This window comes from Triticum urartu, chromosome 3A, assembly GCF_056163025.1.
Source record: "Triticum urartu cultivar PI428250 chromosome 3A, HENAU_Tu73, whole genome shotgun sequence".
Classification (NCBI taxonomy): Eukaryota; Viridiplantae; Streptophyta; class Magnoliopsida; order Poales; family Poaceae; genus Triticum; species Triticum urartu.
Genome location: NC_141875.1, coordinates 724,480,262 through 724,500,608, shown reverse-complemented (window position 1 = coordinate 724,500,608; position 20,347 = coordinate 724,480,262). Strand labels below are relative to the sequence as shown.

At 43.4% G+C, this 20,347-nt stretch overlaps 1 pseudogene; it reads left to right on the top strand.

Annotated features, from left to right (window-relative positions):
* Positions 1-5,008: 5,008 nt before the first annotated feature.
* On the top strand, positions 5,009-19,360 carry LOC125547315 (uncharacterized; annotated as a pseudogene).
* The last annotated feature ends 987 nt before the right edge of the window (positions 19,361-20,347 follow it).

The following is a 20,347-nucleotide window of genomic DNA, read 5'->3' as shown; positions in this document are numbered from 1 at the left end:
CAACATCTCGGCTGGACCGGGGGCTTCGCCATCTCTTCATCAACCTACTCCGGACACTTCGCCGTCACTAGCCGACCAGCTCCGTCACGTTAGCTGGGCCGAGGCCTTTGCCTCGGCGAGTCAACCTTTACCAGCATTGTCATGCCGTCGTTTTATCGCCCATTAGGCAATGGGTGTGCCGAGCGAGTCCCAATTTTGGGAATCATCTTTATTCGGATTGCTACAACAAATAAACCAGGTGCTATTAACCCCAGTATTTTTTACTTGTTTGGGTTCATTTTTCCCAAAAAATTATTACTCTGGTTTGTCCATCATATGTACACATGTCTATCAAATGGTGGCCGCATTGACGACAGTCGCATGGTGGTTCGGTCAGTTTCCGTACATAGTCCGGCGAACGCCGCATCCGGAGCTCGGACCGACCTGCGAATTCAGGCTTTGCCACGCCTTTACCGCATCACGCCGACACACCTGCATCGACATTGACTTCGGCGCCAGGCCATATTTCTTTTATTACTCACTTTGCATAAATTATTTATTATGCAACGATTTTTTTAATTATCATTATTACTATTATCTCTGGTTTGCACTATTTTTTGTGCACAGGAAAATGATCCGGGGACTTCGACGTCACTCTGCCGGTCTGCATTGATCGTGCTATGTCACCACTTCGGCGTGTCAAGCTCTCCGCTCCGCCACCTCGGGACCGGCTTGAGGGATGAAACCTTGCCCCGCATCAAGCTCGGACCGCGTCATCAATACCGAACACATTAACCAGCTAAGTCGCTTTCGTGCTCAAAGCTTTAATTTCTAACTTGCGTTCGGTTCGACCAAGCATTATACTTTTTTGGAAAAAAGTTGCTTCTAAAAAATTATCTTGTCCAAACTTTGTTTGTGACGCATAAATTCAAATACCCCGTTTACTTGGGGGCTTCCTTTATGAAGCTTTTCCTGTTGCATATGATTATACTTGTACGGCTTCGTTCCTTGTTCGTGTATTACGCCACAATATGCACCATATTGACTTAAGCGATTTGCAAGCTGGGTTGCCTCGCTCCTGTGTTTACCCCTACGTTCCTGATTGTTCGGCTAGGGAGTAAAGGGAGCACCTCTGTGATTGTCACGATCGGGTCACCCGAGCCGGACCTCAGACTGGGTGAAGCCGAAAGCTAGAGCTCTTATAGTTATTCAATGATGGTCGGCACACAACGGAACTCATGAGTACAAAAAATCTATTGCACAAGTCTCATAATAACAATGAGCACCGAAGAAAGGTATCGGTGGGGGTACTATTTTCTTCGAAGATGCTTCTTACACTTCACGGGAATATAGCATTAGTTCCCTGAGCGCGCTTTGTCTGTTACAGCCTTATGGCCTGATTGCCTGGTTATTGAAAACACCATCGATATTCTCGACCGATGGAGTACATAACACTTTTCGGTCCTTGACCGAAGAGGGAGAAGCTGACGATCGGTTAAGACGCGTTTAAAGTTCGGTTGAACATAGATATGATATAAGTACTTCGGTACATGCAATCATTCTTCTACCCAAGTCACTTGGGGGCTCTTAAGTTTATTTGAGCCATTTTATAAGTGTTCTTCTTCTTAGTCGTTGCAAAGTTTTATTATTATTTATCACTCCTTTTTTCGACACGAGTGTGCGGTCACTAGCCGGGGAGCCTAATTTCTCTCTCAAAGCCGCTAGAGTTTAGTTTGCTAACCTAGCCTGATGAGAAGTACTCCGCCCTCGGGATAGGAGGTTGAAGCCGTAGGCTGACCCGCTCGAAGTCTTGAGATAGGATGTATCATGTTAAAGCACGACAGAAGCACTTCTTTTTTCTAAGACCAACTTTCGGATTGGCACCGAACACTTGATATTGTTCGGACGTCATGTTTTTACTGACATTTCTTGGTTTTCCAAGCTTTTTGGCACTTTTAAACTATTTGTGCTATTCCAGCATTAGTCTCGCAGTGCAACGCCGGACACCTTTAGGTATTCGGCAAAAACATTCTCAGATATTGCTATATATACATCGGTTTCGAATTGTGTCTTCGGTCAATAGTTGGGTTGCCCGGCTCCTGTACTTTCTTCCTACGTTCCGTTTTGTTCGGCTAGGCGTGCAAATGGAGAACCACTGCGATTGTGCTTCCAGCTCACATGGTTAAGCACCTCAGTGGAGAAAGCCGAAAATTGACTTTCACAATAAGCGTAAACTGGTCAGCGATCCGATGACTATTTCAAATGATGGGCCGTTCATAACATTGGCCGAAGTGTTTACGACTTGGCCCCAACTGTCGCCGAACACTACCGGGGCTATTAATTGGCCTCCCAAACTAAATCCTCAATATTTTGCTCTTACATTAGAGCTGAGGTTTAATGATCATGCTTAGCATGACAAGCCAAAGAAAGGAACCGATAACGGGACTATTTTCTTTGGAAGACATTTCTTCTGTTAAATAGTGATATAACTCTCTGCGTACCTTTGTTTATAAAACCGTATGGCCAGATTGCCTTGTTTGTTGTAAATCTTTGCCCTCATAAAGGCTTTATAAAGTAGGACAAGCACTCCTCGGCTACTGGCCGAGGAGGTGGAAGCCGATGGTCGGTCAACAAAGTTTTGTACAATGCAGATCCGAGCATTAATGACGTAAAGTACTTGGATACATAGAGTCATCACACATAATTTGTGATTTTACTATGGATATTGATCCTTAATTCAGCCACCCGTGCCCGCATTAAGGCTCGGGGGCCACTGGGCTTCGGGCTTATTATTTACAAATATTAAAGGGGCACATTGATCCCCTGATCTGGTGTTGCCACCCGACCAGTGTCTCGGGGGCTACTACATTGCTTGTCCAATGCAGAAAATTTTATGTGCAATATAGTTCCCGAGGAGATTTTGATCCTCAGGTTGGTCGGCCGCACCCAACCTGAGTCTCGAGGACTGAGCACGCCGCTTTTAGTGTCCCGAAGTATTCTACCGAGCTTGGACTTGATCCTCAGGCCGATTTTGCAAATCAACCTGAGTCTCAGCGACTACTAGGATCAGCGGTCGTACGTCATCCTTCAGGTGCATCTCGCGTTTTAGACCAATACACACCTTGAGGGCTACTGGCTATATATCTCGGCAGAGAATAAATTGCAATAATAAAAAATATTGACAAAAAATCGGCCCACGGTCGGGGTGGTGCACCACCTCGGAAGCAGTCCGGCATAAAGCTCGGGCGCTAGTGGCTGGCTCCATAGAGGGCATTTCCAGCATTAAGCTCGGCTAAACTCCTTCAACTTTTTTGAACCAAGGTGATATAGCACCTCGGATATAGTCCGGCGTTGGAGCTGGGACACTGTCCGACATTGGAGCTTGGACACATTCCGGCGTTGGAGCTCGGAAGCGGTCCGACATTGGTGCGCGGCCGCAAAAGATACCTCGAATGCAGTCCGGCGTTAGAGCTCGGACGCAAGAGGACACTGCCTCCCGGGAACAACTTCAAACCCGAGGTGTGGTGTAAAAATAACAAGGCATTGATAAAGGCCGAAAACTTAAAAGGGCTCCTCAGATACCCGACGTGTAGACTCGCCGAATGCATTTCGGCGATCCTCAAGATCGAAGATGAGAAGATTTGTTGAACCAGTTTTCAAGACCGGCAACCGAAGATGAAGAACAGTTCGGAAGAATCGAGGAGCGTCCCTAACTTGAAGACCGGTTCAGGGGGCTACCGACGGTGTCCTGGACTAGGGGGTACTCATCACGTCGTCTCCCGATCTATTAGATTGGGCCGAGGACCCCCGTGGCCATATACTCATGGGCCAGTTCGGACGGCTGCCGCACACAAGGAAGATTCCACAAGACTTGGCGATCAAGACAAGGACTTCTCCCCACCGGCGTATTCGGCTTGGACTCTTGTTATCCTAGGCCTCCAGTGCATTATATAAACCGAGGCCAGGCTAGTCGATAGATATACAATATATACAACAATCATACCATAGGCTAGCTTCTAGGGTTTAGCCTCCTTGATCTCGTGGTAGATCTACTCTTGTGCTACCCATATCATCAATATTAATCAAGCAGGAGTAGGGTATTACCTCCATCGAGAGGGCCCGAACCTGGGTAAAAACATCGTGTCCCTTGTCTCCTGTTACCATCCGGCCTTGACGCACAGTTCGGGACCCCCTACCCGAGATCCGCCGGTTTTGACACCGACAGCCACCGAGGCCTGCCCCGGTGCTCCCCCCTAACTTAATTTCGGAGGGGTATTTTTGTCCCTGCGAGTTTGTTTTTTCCTAGCCCGCCGTAGCCCAGATCCAAGCCCTTTCTAGCCCTGTATAACCGAGACCATATACATACAGTACCCTGGTATGAAAAAAACATCACACAACCCCACGTCCACGTAAGACCTGTCGAATCCAATCATTCACGCAACTCCATCAATCTCGTGAGCATTGACGCAGCTCCATAAGTCATGTAGTAGATCTCCAGCGGCGGCTATCTCGTCGGACAGCGGGTGCGGCAACGTCGTGAATCCCAATGAGCGCACACAGCTACCGCATCCCGCGTCCCCCCTCTAGTCTCGCTCGCGGCAACATCGAATGAACTGCCGCCGCCAGTGGTAGTGGTTAACCTAGCGGGGTGGGTAACCTAGCTACCCGGCGGCGCATGCGATCGTGGATCTTGTTCTGGTAGTGTTGCTCCTCGTGATCTGGGTTCACGTATCGTCGGTTGCCGTCGGCTGTGCGCGCCACCAGTATCGTTATTTGATGTGGCAGCAAACCTAGGTATCCGGCGGCAGACGTAATCACAGATCTAGCTAGGTTTTGAGATCGTGCAGTTCCTCGCGATTGAAAGTGATCACGACGGGTGTCGTGGCCATCTTCCTTACTAAGTTTGGCAGATCTGAATGGCCTCAGTTGGGGTTGTTTACACAAGATCAGTGATAGTGTGCTATGTGTTGTATATTTCATCATTGATAATATTTGCACATGTGATGATACATATTATTGGTTGTAGGAAATGGCGGACGACGAGTTAACTGATATCATGGTAGACATGTAGTTTGGAGAACTGATGAAAGACTGGATAGAAGATTGGTCAGATGATGAAAATTCAGATCGTGAAGATCGGTCAGAGAATGGGAACAAATGGGACGATCTTAATGTGAGTGGCATTGTCATGTTGTAATTTTTTGGTGGCATCCGACAACATTAAATCTTTGTATTGAAAATTTATAGATCGATGAGCTTGACGATGATCAGGAAAACAACTCAGAGCTCTCGAATGAAGATTACATTAGTCAGGTACAGAAGTGAAAAAAAATTGGCATGCAAATTGAATTTCTTTTGGAATATTATATGATAAGTAATTATGTATGTGTTGTATTTTTCAGTTCATTTATGAATGTCATAATGCGTATGACTATTACGGTGAATCCGACGCGGAGACAGGCCTTAACGACGAATCATTAGATGCACCTGATTCTGGGGAGTCCCAGTCGTCGGTCATCATGAGTGAGGTATGTGTGTAATCAATGTTCTATGGAAGTAATGTTAAACCATAGAAAACTGTTTTTATTGTTGTGGTTTGATTGTGTAGGTGACACAAGATGATGGGGAAAAGAATGTACAAGATACTGCCAGTGCAGATGATAAGAGGGGTATGTTCATGCAGATAATGGAAATGACCTTTATGTCTCACGATGCTGCGTATGATTTCTACAACAGCTATGCTAGAGATAATGGTTTCAGCATTTGAAAGAATAAGGTCAGGTATAGAAAAACCGAGTCACATCATATGCGTTATAGGTGGTTTGTTTGTTCCAGACAAGGGAAACGTGACAGCAAGTTGCTAATCGAGGAAGAACACAGCCGTAGGCTCAGAGCCGAGACACGCTGCTTTTGCGAAGCACACCTGACCATCAAGCTTGACCAAAAGCGTGGGGTTTGGTATGTTGACAGTTTTGAGGACAAGCATAGCCATATGTTGGCAGGATCGGACGAGGTACCTTTCCTTTGGTCCCACAGAAAAATCAAAGAGTACCAGAAGCATGAGATAATGTCCATGGGAGCTACAGGGATTAGAATTCACGACATGATGGATTGCTTCATCAGCAAACATGTATGGTACGACGGTGTTGGTTTTACCAGGCGTGAAATATACAACCTTTGCGCCAGGGAGAAGAGGAAGCTGCTTTCAAAAGGTGATGCTGCCACAGCCATAGGCATCATGGCCAGTAGGAAACAGATGGATCCTAGCTTCTTTTTCGAGTACAAGCAAGATAAGGAAGGACATTTGAATAGAATGTTCTTGTGCGACTCCCAGTCTCGTCATGACTATGAGGACTTCGGTGACGTGCTTGTATTTGACAGCACGTACAAGATGAACCGCTATGGTATGCCAGTCATACCCTTTGTTGGTCTTAACAATCACCGGAAGACCACTGTTTTTGGTTGTGCCATAGTTTCGGACGAGACCGAGGAGACATACGTGTGGCTTATGCAGACTTTTTTGAGGTCCATGTGTCAAAAGATGCCTAAGAGTGTTATCACAGACGCCGATGCTGCGATGATCAAGGCAATTCGCCAAGTCTTGCCAGACGTGTGGCACCCTATATGTACGTGGCATATAGAAAAAATATGAAGATTCACCTCAGTCACAAGTCCTTGAAGGAATTGCGAACTCTTCTGTACTACAACACGTCCACGGCCACATTTGAGGAGAGATGGCACACATTTTCCAAAAGATGGCAGTCCGAAAAAGCTGTAACATGGTTGAGACGGATGTATAAGAAGAGGAGACTGTGGGCCGCGGCTTATCTAACAGAGGGTTTTGGCTTGGCATGAAAAGCAACCAGCGGAGTGAAAGCCTGAACTCATGCCTTCACCTCCACCTAGACGGTGAAATGACCCTGGTGGATATGATTTTGCACTATGAGAACGTCGTTGTGCGTATCCGTGAAAATGAGGCACGAGATGACTGCACGGCCTCACAGAGTTTACCGGTGCCAGTTACTAGCTCGAGGGAACTTGAGATAGCTGCTTCGCACATCTTCACTCCAGCAAACTTCTATATGTTGCAAGATGATCTTAGAAAAGTTGCGGCATGGAGATTGTAGAAATTAAGCTGGGAGACGGATCACAACAGTACATCGTGGCCAGGAAGAATAACCGGAAGCGTCGTTTTTGGGTGGAGTATACATCAGAAAATTCCGTAGAAACTATAAGGTGCAGCTGCAGAAGAATGATTCGAAAGGGTCTACCTTGCAAGCACATATTCCATGTACTGAAGCACATGAACATATCTGAAATACCAAAGTGTTTAGTTCTTGTTCGGTTCATGAAAGAAGCAAAGTTGGGACTGCCCGCGAGGCGCACAAGCGATATGTTGGGATTAGGTTGGACTGGGGCCATGGAAAGAATGAAATATAGCCAGGTCAGTGTGTTAGCATCAGAAGGTATGCATGCCGCATGCAAACACCTTGCTTTGTGGGATCAGTTACAGGAGATTTTGAAGGTTGTGATAGCTAACAGTGATGAGTATGATCTGCTACATGAAAATTTGATCAAGCAAACAAATGACATCAGTAAGTGTGCAGTTGAATATGTGGATGATGGTGAAGGCAACATGATTGTGGTTAAAGATCCTATGAAAGTGTCAAGCAAAGGTGCAACAAAGGTAGATGAGAGCCGCCCTGTCTCAAAAAATGGTAGACCACTCTCTTTTGATGAGTTGAAAACTCGGTGCGGTGCTTGAAAATTGCTAGGACACACTAGACGTAGCAACAAATGCAAACTAAATCAGAAATAAGTGTTTATATGCATTGTGGATTATTAAATTTTTATCATTAATTAACTTCTCTTGTCTTTTATCATGTGCAGAGGAGTGGAGAAGGAAGAAGAGTAGAACACTTGCTTCAATTATTTACAGTGTTAATCGGGCGGCTCATACTTTGGCTAAGGTAGCTGTAGGCGATTGTGTTTCTTTGCTTTGGAGGCTTTCGCCCCCTGATTGTATCCTTAGTGTATTAGCAGATGAGATCCCAGACTTTGTTTAAATAAAGTAAGATGTTTCCCTCAAAACAAAAAACAAAAAAATTATTTACTGTGTTATGACTAGGGCGGGAGGTAGAAAGAATATTGTACATTTCCCCTCCCCATGTCCTAAATGCCATTAAATAAGTAACTGTACCACTCTCCTCCCCACGACGCACTCACCCACCCCCCACGGGTGCCGGTTCGAACTCCCATCTTATCCCCACCTATAGTAGATCGAGAAACGCTCGCCGGCGACCGCTGCATCCGCCTCTATGGAGAGAAGCCTCGGTTGGCAGCAAGCAATGATCGAGCTCGCCGGCGATGACGAGGCATGGCGTGCACAGTTGATGGAGTTGTGCGGCTGGTTCCCCAGCACGAAGATGTTGGTCAACCACGCACGTGGCCTCGTCAAAGTCCTCAATGAGGGCGAGAAGAAGCGCGCCTTCCCCGATGGCTATGGCATCCCGCCGACTCTCCTCCTCGTCTGGGCAATGCGAGAGGCCACCCTGAGCGACTCCCCTGTTCAGCGTGCAAGGTGGTGGATGTACCGCTCCACCACCATGTCGTAGCAGCCAGATCTAGCACGCGTCGTGTCAAGGGCGCAACGCGTCGACGTCGAGCTCGCTCTCCCAGCGCCCGTCAGCCCGGAGTACCAGGTCCGCCACGTGCCGGCACCAGTCCAGCCAGTGGGCTCTGACATCGTGGAGGATGACGTGGACGAGGTATTGGTCATCCCTAATGATGATGAAGAGGGCGAGGAGGACGCCGTGCATATGGTAGCGCCGGTCGCCGTCGAGGGTGGCAAGACAATGCCCATCGACATCGAGCTCCTTCCCCTCCTCCCTGATATAGTGAAGGTGGAAGAAGATGATGTGGCTCAGGATCTGGTGGCGCAGCTGTCGAAGAGGAAGGCGGTCAAGAAGATGGCTTCTCCGTGTGTGGTGCGGCGCTCATGCCGCCTCAAATTTCAGAAGAAGTGAAGATGGGCACAGTTGCTGAAGGAGGAGGAAGCTGCTGGTTATCTTAAGTTAGGTATGTTGTTATACGTTTCAGCATATAAGGTAACATTATTTTGGGTTTGATGTTGGTTAGGTATGCTTTCATATGTAAGCATATAATTTATGCAATCGGTATGATTTGGTCGGGTTCTTTGTGGCTGAAGAAATGAATATCTACTGCTCACCCTAAGTGTCAAGTTCGGTTAAATTTCAGAATATTGAATATGTACTATTGCTTTGCTTCAGTGTTGCATCAAAGGTGTAGGTGCTGCTAGATGTTGCTCTTATGTAGCAACAAGACAATGAACTGGGCTGCTGCAAAAATCAGTAGTGTTGCTAGGTGATGTGCCCATGTGCATCACTTACCAAATATAGAACATGCCAAAAGTGCATTGTCTGCCAAATATAGAACATGCCAAAAGTGCATTGTCTGCCAAATATAGAACATGCCAAAAGTGCATTGTCTATCAATCATGATGGCCCCATGTTATTTATGCTGCAATCTCTATTACAGTTTGCCCATAAACGGAATAGCAAATAATTCACCAGCGTTTCATCATGTCAATTACAATGATGTCAATAACTTTATGAACAATCTACTTGCTAACTATGACAACAATCATAATGGCAAGCAGACCAAGATACAGAAGACCTCCAAATCCTAAAATCCTATCCCTATAGAGCAATATTCCTTGTGCATCTTAACCATTTCCCTCTTTTCTTTGTCATTCCTTTTAATTTCAGCTTCATATTATGTAACCTTATTCTCCAATTTCTTGTTCTTCATGGCAAGATACTTAGTGACTGACTTCGCTTTGCTATCCCACTCCCCATCAACCCATTCAACATTCTCAGAAGTGATATCATCCTAAATAAATCATGAGTAATTCAAGTCAATTTATAACTGAACTTATCACTGCAAGCGTTAAACACTGAACTTTTATGCAACTTGACCGCAATAGCACTACTAGTTCGAAGACCATGGTCAGTAGACTAACCTCAAACACACATCCCACGAATGCGCTGCCAAAATTGTCTGCATCTATGCAGACACGGCCACCAAGAGTTTCCTGATGACCACATAGATGGAGCTTGTCATGACCACATGTCATGAATTGTGGGCGTTAATGCTGGGATATAAAGAACAACGGTAAAGAACTTACCATTTTGCCACCAAAGTGTAGCACTGAAGAAACCCTAGCCGTGGGTTCTCCTGGCCCGCCGCCGCAAACAAAACCCCTGGCCCTTGTTCCACTGGATCCGCCGCCACTGCCTCCTATGCCACTGAATCCGCCCCACCTGCTTCCAGGACCCAGGGTTCGACCTAACTTGCGGTCGCCACCGCTCTTCTCGCCGCAGCCGCCGCTGCCCGACACCCAGCTCACTGTCATGCTTTCGCCGTCGAGATTTGGAGGCGCAAATGGAGAGAGAGGTCTAGGGATTTGGAAAGAGAAACGAGAAAAGGGGAAAGATCGATGTGAACCTGGCAAAATGGGCTGGTGTAGCTGCCACCACTATAGGCCGCTTGTGGGGTCCCTCAGATGGTTAGATGGGCCATGCCTGGCATCATGGTGTGTACAGAAAAAGTTAATTATACATACAATAAAAACTCACGGGTTTGTAAAAAAAATAGAAAAACATGATGCCTGATAACACGCGATAGAGCCAACGAGCTGAGATGACTAATGTTCATATGTGTAATGTTACGTTTTGGCTTGATATATTTACTTGGCTAACATGACTACTTTTCATAATCATGTGATCAGGGGGAATTACCAGGAGATTATGCAAGATGATGACATGCAGCTAGCTAAGGAAGAAGGCTAAGCTTGGTAGAGTTTTAAAAAAGTGAAGAATGTGAAAATTTTAGTATGAAACTTACGAGAGCAGTTGAAGAGAAAAATAGAATGCGAATACTATTAATGTGAAAAATACAATTATAAAAAATTGTAGAACGAGAAAAATATTAAGCAAGAACAATTGATAAGTGTGGCCAAAACTTTATTAGTATGACCAAATTGTCTTCTCCGAGCGAACTGTATGACAGAATTGTCTGGTACGAGCGAATTGTCTGATAGACACATACACATGTATGTGTCACAATATTCAAGATGCCCTGTTTATTACATAAAAATGATAGAAACCCTAAGATAATCATTTTGTCGAAACCTTCGACCGGACTAAATCCAAACCACTAAAACTTGAATCTTGCATGCCGCATGAATTCTTCAGGCGCGCCTTTTCCTTGCGATTTCGCGAATTTTGTTCTTCACACACTCCATCGTGTTCAAAGGTGACATAATCAACTCGGCGGCGAAACGTCTTCTCCTTGCGTCAATGGTGGCCTGCAAAAAATGACATAAAGGTTACATGAACGAAGTTTCTACACGACGATACTAGCTAGTCTACAAACGTAAATAACAGCATACCTGTGTAAAATCGCGGGTCATTCGGTCTCCGTCCCAATGTTCTAGATATTCTGTGACAAAAAGGACACAAGAGTTCATGGTACATATGCAAACATTAGCGGTGGGAAATACGAACATGTGTGTTGTTATTTGAATGTGCATGATGTTCTATTAACTCACCCATCCTCTTGCTGGGGCATGTCATACTCCTTGATAGGCCACTTACTTACGTCCGGATATTTCCCTGGTGTAATAAGATTTGCTTGGTGCATATCGTTTGCTATAGCCATTCGCTATAAAGAGGATAGTGTTAAAGACGAATAATAAACAACATGAAAGACCAATTGTACAAATGTTGGTTATAATACCAGTGCTTTCACAGTCTTTTCTGTCAGTTCCAGAGGATAGAGCGAATCGAGAACTTGGAATTCTTGCTTGATCAAGTGCATGACCACGGTCATCCAGTGGGCATTGTCGATATTCAACACGATATACGTCTACAGTGCAAAAAACCATTCTGGATCAAACGAAATACTTGATGAAATGTCCTGTAGTGAAGAATTACAAACATAACGTACCTTATCACGCATAGTATACTCTTTCGTGACTCTGTTAACTACTCCAGCTTTGGACAGAGCACTATCCATGTTGCAGCTCGACGGCAATGGATCATCTCGTGCGATAGCACGATCTACAAGGAATTTGGACCTCCACACTGGACAGAGGTAACGATCATGACCAACATGCAGCTCCAAATGTCCCATATAAGCATCAATAACCTTCATAGAATATCAGGGCATTACATGTTGAAAGTTGAGACATAGATTATTGAGAATTTTAATAATAGCACATGCAAGTAGTACTTACATCGTCTGACAGCCATCTATGAGTTAGTACTGGTCGAATCCTTTCGGAAGTCAGAGATATGCCACGCCCTTCACTGTAGTAAACTTTCTTCCCCTTATTCTTCTCAGTGCTAGCAGCTAACTCGACAAATGAAACAGCTGCATCAATTTTTTCCGGCATCAACTCATCTGCCACAACCTCCGGCTCATGATTTTCAGAAAACAGAGCTGCTTGAAATAATATGAACGTTAACAATGGTGATCATATGCATTCGTAGTATATAACAAACTAAGGAAGTTAGTTACGATACCTCTACTAGCAGTAGTAGTACCGGAGGGTTTCTGACCACGGTTGCTATGCCTGCTGGGCTTGTCAAGTGCGTAGGGGGATTCAAATTTCCTAGGAATGGTCCGCTTGCGCTTACCGGACATAACTTCCTCATCCTTATCAATTCTTGCACCCTTTCTCCCATTCGCCTTAGCCATGAACTTGCTGACAGAAGATGGACAAATGTCTATGTCCGATGAAGGTGCTTGAGTAGAAGTACCAACGACCCAAGGGTTTTCGGGTGTAGCGCCACATTCATCATTACGCTTAATAGGTGAAGCTTCCTTGTGTCCATTCATCTTCGGTGGGGTTTTCTGTTTGGCAAACAAAATTGTGTGAACATTTCAGCACGTAAATAAATTAAAGGAGAAAATTATAGACAGAAATATATATACATAGTACCTCAGGTACGGTTTATGGTTGGGAACCACTTCATCAGGCTGCTTCATGTCAATGACTGGCTCTCCGCGTGAGTCTATGTCATCCTTGTACACGAATTCCTTCTTTTCATATGGACTGTTCTCGAACGAATCCATTTCTTTATCCACATCATTGTCCGCGGATGGCATGGCAGTAGCCGGCTTGTACATGACACCTGATTTCTTCAACTTCTCCAACAACCTCTGCAATAGAAATATAAATTTAGTAATGCTAGCATGGTTTAAAACAACAAACATACTGTAAACTACAAAGTTAGGGTGTGACACCTCAACAACTTGATCAGGGATTTGCCTCATCTGGGTGTGTATGAAGTCCATGCACCGCTTCATTACAAGCTCCATCAAATCTTCCGACATTGGGGTCATCGTCGACTTCTTTGCGTTTCCATTTGCAGGATTGGTTTTTGGCTTCATGGTAGGCGCATTATTTGGGATGTTGGGCTCCTGCGCCCTATACTCCTGGGTGATATTATTTTCGATCTGCATGCGATATTGAAGTACATGTGATGAATATAAAAATATTATTAAGTTACAAAACATTTAAGAAAGACAGAACACAATGACTTACCTTGACGTTACCACGGCCGTGCCCATTGTCATAGTCGAACCGATCTCTCCTAGTGCCTGCACCTTCGGTCCAGTTTCTCATAAGAGGTTGTATGGACAAGTTGGGATTATAGGCGCATTCGCCTTCAACGGGTCGCACCTTCTCCCGGTACAAGTACTACAAAAAAAATATAAGGATATAGAGTTAGTACAATACATCACATAACATTGCAATGATATGATAATTGACATTATGCAACAGGTCTCATATGTTTACCTGCAACAGAGCCAAATTGCCTTTCGGCCATTGGCGAAGGTGTTTGACTTTCTTGACTATGCGAAGGCAATCAAGGAGAACACGCAGGGTGAACGCATTCCAGTTAATCTTTGAAATACGTTTCACATCATCGACCAAAGCGTAGTACTGCTTTGGCACAATCTTGCTCGACATGGGAGCAATAATTGTTCCTAACAGGACAAGGACTACTTTTCGAAGGAAATCATCATCGGTGGCTTTACTTTTAATTATGTCCTCAATGAGATTATCTATCACTATGTTTTCTGATGTATTACTGAGAAATTGTGGCGGCACCCGCTCCTTGATGTCCTCGCCTTCCTCGGTCAGAATGTCTGAAGCGGACAGTCCTTGGTTCTCAAGGTTAAAGATGCACTCAACGTCGACCGCACCGAGAGTCACCTCCCCAACCTGCTCTTGTATAATGAATCTGGCCATGCTGGCCTAAAAATTCTCAATCATATGCCTAATCAGTAGGGTACGCATCTTAATAGATGGTATCTGCAGCATGTTGCGCAATGTTGTATCAGTCAGTATTTGTGAGGATGTGCCTGTTGTGTTTGCAAACATTACTACTTTAACGAACTTTTTTATCCTTGATATTACTGAGGACGATAGTATGTCTGTTATTCTTGGTAGACCCTTTTTGAATACATTAAGGGCTGTTTTTGCTTGCAACAAAGGCAATGTCACTTTTCATGTTAATGGTAATGAGCATACGTTACACTTTCCGAGGAAACAACCTCAAGTCCACATTATCAATTCTATTGGAAAAATTCCAACGATTACTATTGGAGGTTTTGAATTTCCTCTTCCTACTGTCAAGAAGAAATATGATATTCTTATTGTTGGGGACGTGCATATCCCCGTTGAGGTAACCTAGTGTTATTCGAAAATTCTCCGGTTTCATGTTATTCGGAAAGAGTTTGTTAACAAGACTTGATCAACCTTGTTAATGGATTCCTTTTGATGAGCATGAGATGGATGAAGTTAGAAAGCACAACTCTCTATACCCTCCTTTTACTTTCAGTTATTTAGATTAAATAAAGTAAAAAGAGTATTTTTTGTTTGTTTTCTGAATTATCCTTGCAATGAAAAAATACCCTGAAAAAAAAATTCTCCAAATGTCCTGAAAATTTAATATGATTTTTTCTAGAATATTTAAGAATATTAGGCACTATGAGAAAGAGGAAAAGTTCCTGCCTCCTATTTTTCTAGATTATAGGAGTATGGTAGCACATGATTTTATTGTTAAGGATAAGAAGAAGATGCTTAAATATAGAGTGATATTTGATAAAAATTACTTCGAGACTATTACCTTGCATGCTCCCTCTTTGTTTAACTTATTTTCCGGCACGTACCTTGTTTCGCCGAAGGCCGTTCATGCATACCGGAGCCTGACATCAGCTCCAGAGCCTGAGCCGGAGCCACCACTTGATCCTCACCGTCAGTCTTTTTATCAGTGGGATCCGGAGGAGATCGCCAACCAGTGGCACCCTGAGGACACTCCTCCGTACACTGGAGAGGGCGGCTTTCAGCCGTGGCCATATACCAACTTATGCCAAAAGCATAAGCTTGGGGGAGTATGTATTTCTCACCGACATTACATTCATGTTCACACACTCATGCCAGTTGTCGGTGCTCATAATTTTTCATTGTATCATCCATGCTAGTTTATTTTCTATTTTAAGCTTTCTTCTTATGTGTTTGAAAAACCTTAAGAAAAACAAAAAAAATAGTTGTAGATTTTAGCTAAGTTTACTTTCCATGCCTGTAGTAGTAATAATTAAAAGAACACCCAAAAAGATTTCTCGTTCTTCTTTTGCTTGTTGGGAGCTTTCCCATGTAAATAGTTTTATTTCTTTTCTTGTTCTTTGGGGGTCGACAGGAGAAGACGATGATGAAAATGTTGAGTGGCTCTTATATGCATTATTGTTGATCTAACAAAGAGCCCATATTATCTTGTATTGTCCCTTGAATTGAATGCTTGCAGATTCTAGCTTAGTCCAATGCACGTGCACTATTATTATTATCCACACCGTTCGGTTGTGCAAGTGAAAGGCAATAATGACGATATATGATGAACTGATTGAGATGAGAGAAGCTGGTATGAACTCGACCTATCTTGTTTTTGAAAATATGATTAGTTCATCATTCCTAATTCAGCCTATTATGAATGAAACATGTTTGCAATGACAATTAGAGATTATAGTTGCTCATGCCATGCTTAATTTGCTAGGAGTTTATAATGGTTTACCTTGCGTGCCAACAGGCTATTAAAATGGTTGTGATGTGGTATGATAGGGTGGTATCCTCCCTTGAATGATTCGTGTGGCTTGACTTGGCACATGTTCATGCATGTAGTTGAAACAAAATCAACATAGCCTCCATGATATTTATGTTCATGGTGAATTATATCCTACGCATGCTTGCATTCAGCGTTGATTAATTTTAATGCATGTTCATGACTATTGTCGCTCTCTAGCTAGTCACTTCCCAGTCTCTTTCTAGCCTTCACTTGTACTAAGCGGGAATACTGCTTGTGCATCCAACTCCATAAACCCCAAAATTTATTCCATATGAGTCCACCATACGTTCCTATATGCGGTATCTACCTGCCGTTCCAAGTAAATTTGTATGTGCCAAACTCTAAACCTTCAAATGAAATTATGTTTTGTATGCTCGAATAGCTCATGTATCAACTAGGGTTGTCTATATATTCCATGCTAGGCGGGTTATTCTCAAGAGGAATGGGCTCCGCTCCTCACTCACGAGAAAATGCCTGGTAACCGGGATGCCCAGTCCCATGCTCAAATCAAATCAAAATAATTGCAAACAAAACTCCCCCAGGATTGTTGTTAGTTGGAGGCACCCGTTGTTTCGGACAAGCCATGGATTGATGTTTGTTAGTGGTAGGGGGAGTGTAAACTTTACCATTCTGCTTGGGAACTACCTATAATGTGTGTAGCATGGAAGATATCGAGATCTCTCAGATGTTATGTTAACAATGAAAGTATACCGCTCAAAATATTATTTATCTCTATTTCGAAATCGAGCTCTAGCACCTCTACAAATCCCTGCTCCCCTCTGTTAAGGGCCTATCTATTTACTTTTATGTTGAGTCATCATCCTCTTATTAAAGAGCACCAGTTGGAGAGCACCGTTGTCATTTGCATGCATTACTATCAGTTTACATTGAGTATGACTGTGACTGGATCTCTTTTACCATGAATTACAATTTCTAGTCAGCCCTTGACCTTCGGAGGTGCTCTGCATTTATGTTTCGCGGTCTCAGAATGGGCTAGCGAGATACCATCTTGTTATATCATATTATGATTGTTTTGAGAAAGTGTTGTCATCCGAGATTTATTATTATTGCTCGCTAGTTGATTATGTCATTGATATGAGTAAACATGAGACCTAAATGTTATTGTGAATATGATTAGTTCATAATCTTTGCTGAAAACTTGAATGTTGAGTTTACATATTTACAACAACAAGAGCAAACAGAGTTTGTAAAAGTTTTTCTTTATCACTTTCAGTTTGTCAACTGAATTGCTTGAGGACAAGCAAAGGTTTAAGCTTGGGGGAGTTGATACGTCTCCATCATATCTAATTTTCCAAACACTTTTGCCCTTGTTTTGGACTCCAACTCGCATGATATGGATGGAACTAACTCGGTTTGACGCTGTTTTCAGCAGCATTGCCATGGTGTTATTTTTGTGCAGAAATAAAAGTTCTCGGAATGACCTGAAAATCAACGGAGAATATTTTTGGAATATATAAAAAATACTGGCGAAAAAATCAAAGCCAGGGGGCCCACACCCTCTCCACGAGGGTGGGGGGCGTGCCTACCCCCCTGGGCGTGATACGTCTCCAACGTATCTATAATTTTTGATTGCTCCATGCTATATTATTTACTGTTTTAAACATTATTGGGCTTTATTATCCACTTTTATATTATTTTTGGGACTAACCTATTAACCGGAGGCCCAGCCCAGAATTGCTGTTTTTTGCCTGTTTTAGGGTTTCGAAGAAAAGGAATATCAAACGGAGTCCAAACGGAATGAAACCTTCGGAAACGTGATTTTCTCATCAAATAAGATCCAGGAGACTTGGACCCTCCGTCAAGAAAGCCACGAGGTGGTCACGAGGGTAGCGCCCCCCCTAGGACGCGCCCCCTGCCTTGTGGGCCCCTCGAAGCTCCACTGACATACTTCTTCCTCCTATATATATCCACGTACCCCCAAACGATCGGGGACGGAGCCAAAAAGCTAATTCCACTGCCGCAACATTCTGTATCCACGAGATCCCATCTTGGGGCCTATTCCGGAGCTCCGCCGGAGGGGGCATCAATCACAGAGAGCTTCTACATCATCATCCAAGCCCCTCCGATGAAGTGTGAGTAGTTTACTTCAGACCTACGGGTCCATAGCTAGTAGCTAGATGGCTTCTTCTCTCTTTTTGGATCTCAATACAATGTTCTCCCCCTCTCTCGTGGAGATCTATTCGATGTAATCTTCTTTTTGCGGTGTGTTTGTTGAGATCGATGAATTGTGGGTTTATGATCAAGTCTATCTATGAATAATATTTGAATCTTCTCCGAATTCTTTTATGTATGATTGGTTATCTTTGCAAGTCTCTTCGAATTATCAGTTTGGTTTGGCCTACTAGATTGGTTGTTCTTGCCATGCGAGAAGTGCTTAGCTTTGGGTTCGATCTTGCGGTGTCCTTTCCAAGTGACAGAAGGGGCAGCAAGGCACGTATTGTATCATTGCCATCGAGGATAACAAGATGGGTTTTTTTATCATATTGCATGAAACTATCCCTCTACATCATGTCATCTTGCTTAAGGTGTTAATCTGTTTTTAACATAATACCCTAGATGCATGTTGGATAACGGTCGATGAGTGGAGTAATAGTAGTAGGTGCAGAATCATTTTGGTCTACTTGTCTCGGACGTGATGCCTATATACATGATCATACCTAGATATTCTCATAACTATGCTCAATTCTGTCAATTGCTCAACAGTAATTTGTTCACCCACCGTAGAATACTTATGCTCTTGAGAGAAGCCACTGGTGAAACCTATGGCCCCCGGGTCTCTTTCTCATCATATCAATCTCCATTACTTTATTATTGCTTTGCTTTTACTTTGCTTTTACTTTATTTACTTTGCATCTCTATACAAAAAATATTATTTATCATCTCTATCAGATCTCACTTTCGTAAGTGACCGTGAAGGGATTGACAACCCCTAAGCGCGTTGGTTGCGTTGAGATATTATTTTTGTGTAGGTACGAGGGACTCGAGCGTAGCCTCCTACTGGATTGATACCTTGGTTCTCAAAAACTGAGGGAAATACTTACGCTACTTTGCTGCATCATCCCTTCCTCTTTGGGGAAATCCAACGCAGTGCTCAAGAGGTAGCAAGAAGAATTTCTAGCGCCGTTGCCGGGGAGTCTGCGCAATAGTCAACATACCAAGTACCCATCACAATCCCTATCTCCCGCATTACATTATTTGCCATTTGCCTCTCGTTTTCCTATCCCCCACTTCACCCTTGCCGTTTTATTCGCCCTCTCTCTCTATCCTCCCTCTCTATTTGCCTCTTTTGCGCGTTTGCTCTTTGTTTGCTCGTGTGTTGGATTGCTTGTTTGTCGCGATGGCTCAAGATAATACTAAATTGTGTGACTTCACCAATACCAATAATAATAATTTCCTTAGCACTCCAATTGCTCCTCTTACCGATGCTGTATCTTGTGAAATTAATACTGCTTTGTTGAATCTTGTCATGAAAGATCCGTTCTCCGGCCTTCCTAGTGAAGATACCGCTACACATCTTAATAGCTTCGTTGATGTGTGACATGCAAAAGAAAAAAGATGTCGATAATGATATTATTAAATTGAAGCTATTTCCTTTTTTGCTTAGAGATCGTGCTAAAGCTTGGTTTTCGTCTTTGCCTAAAAATAGAATTGATTCATGGAACAACTGCAAAGATGCTTTTATCTCTAAGTATTTTCCTCCCGCTAAGATCATCTCTCTTAGAAACGATATTATGAATTTTAAACAACTTGATCATGAACATGTTGCACAAGCTTGGGAGATAATGAAATTAATGATACGTAATTTCCCTACTCATGGTTTGAATTTGTGGATCATTATACAAAAATTTTATGCCGGATTGAATTTTGCCTCTAGAAATCTTTTAGATTCGGCCGCGGGAGGCACTTTTATGGAAATCACTTTAGGAGAAGCTACTAAACTCCTATATAATATTATGGTCAGTTATTCTCAATGGCATACTGACAGATCTACTAAAAAGGTGCATGCGATAGAAGAAATTAATGTTTTGAGTGGAAAGATGGATGAACTTATGAAATTATTTTCTAATAAGTGTTTCTTCTAATCCTAAATATGTGCCCTTTTCGACTTTGATTGAGAATAATAATGAATCTAT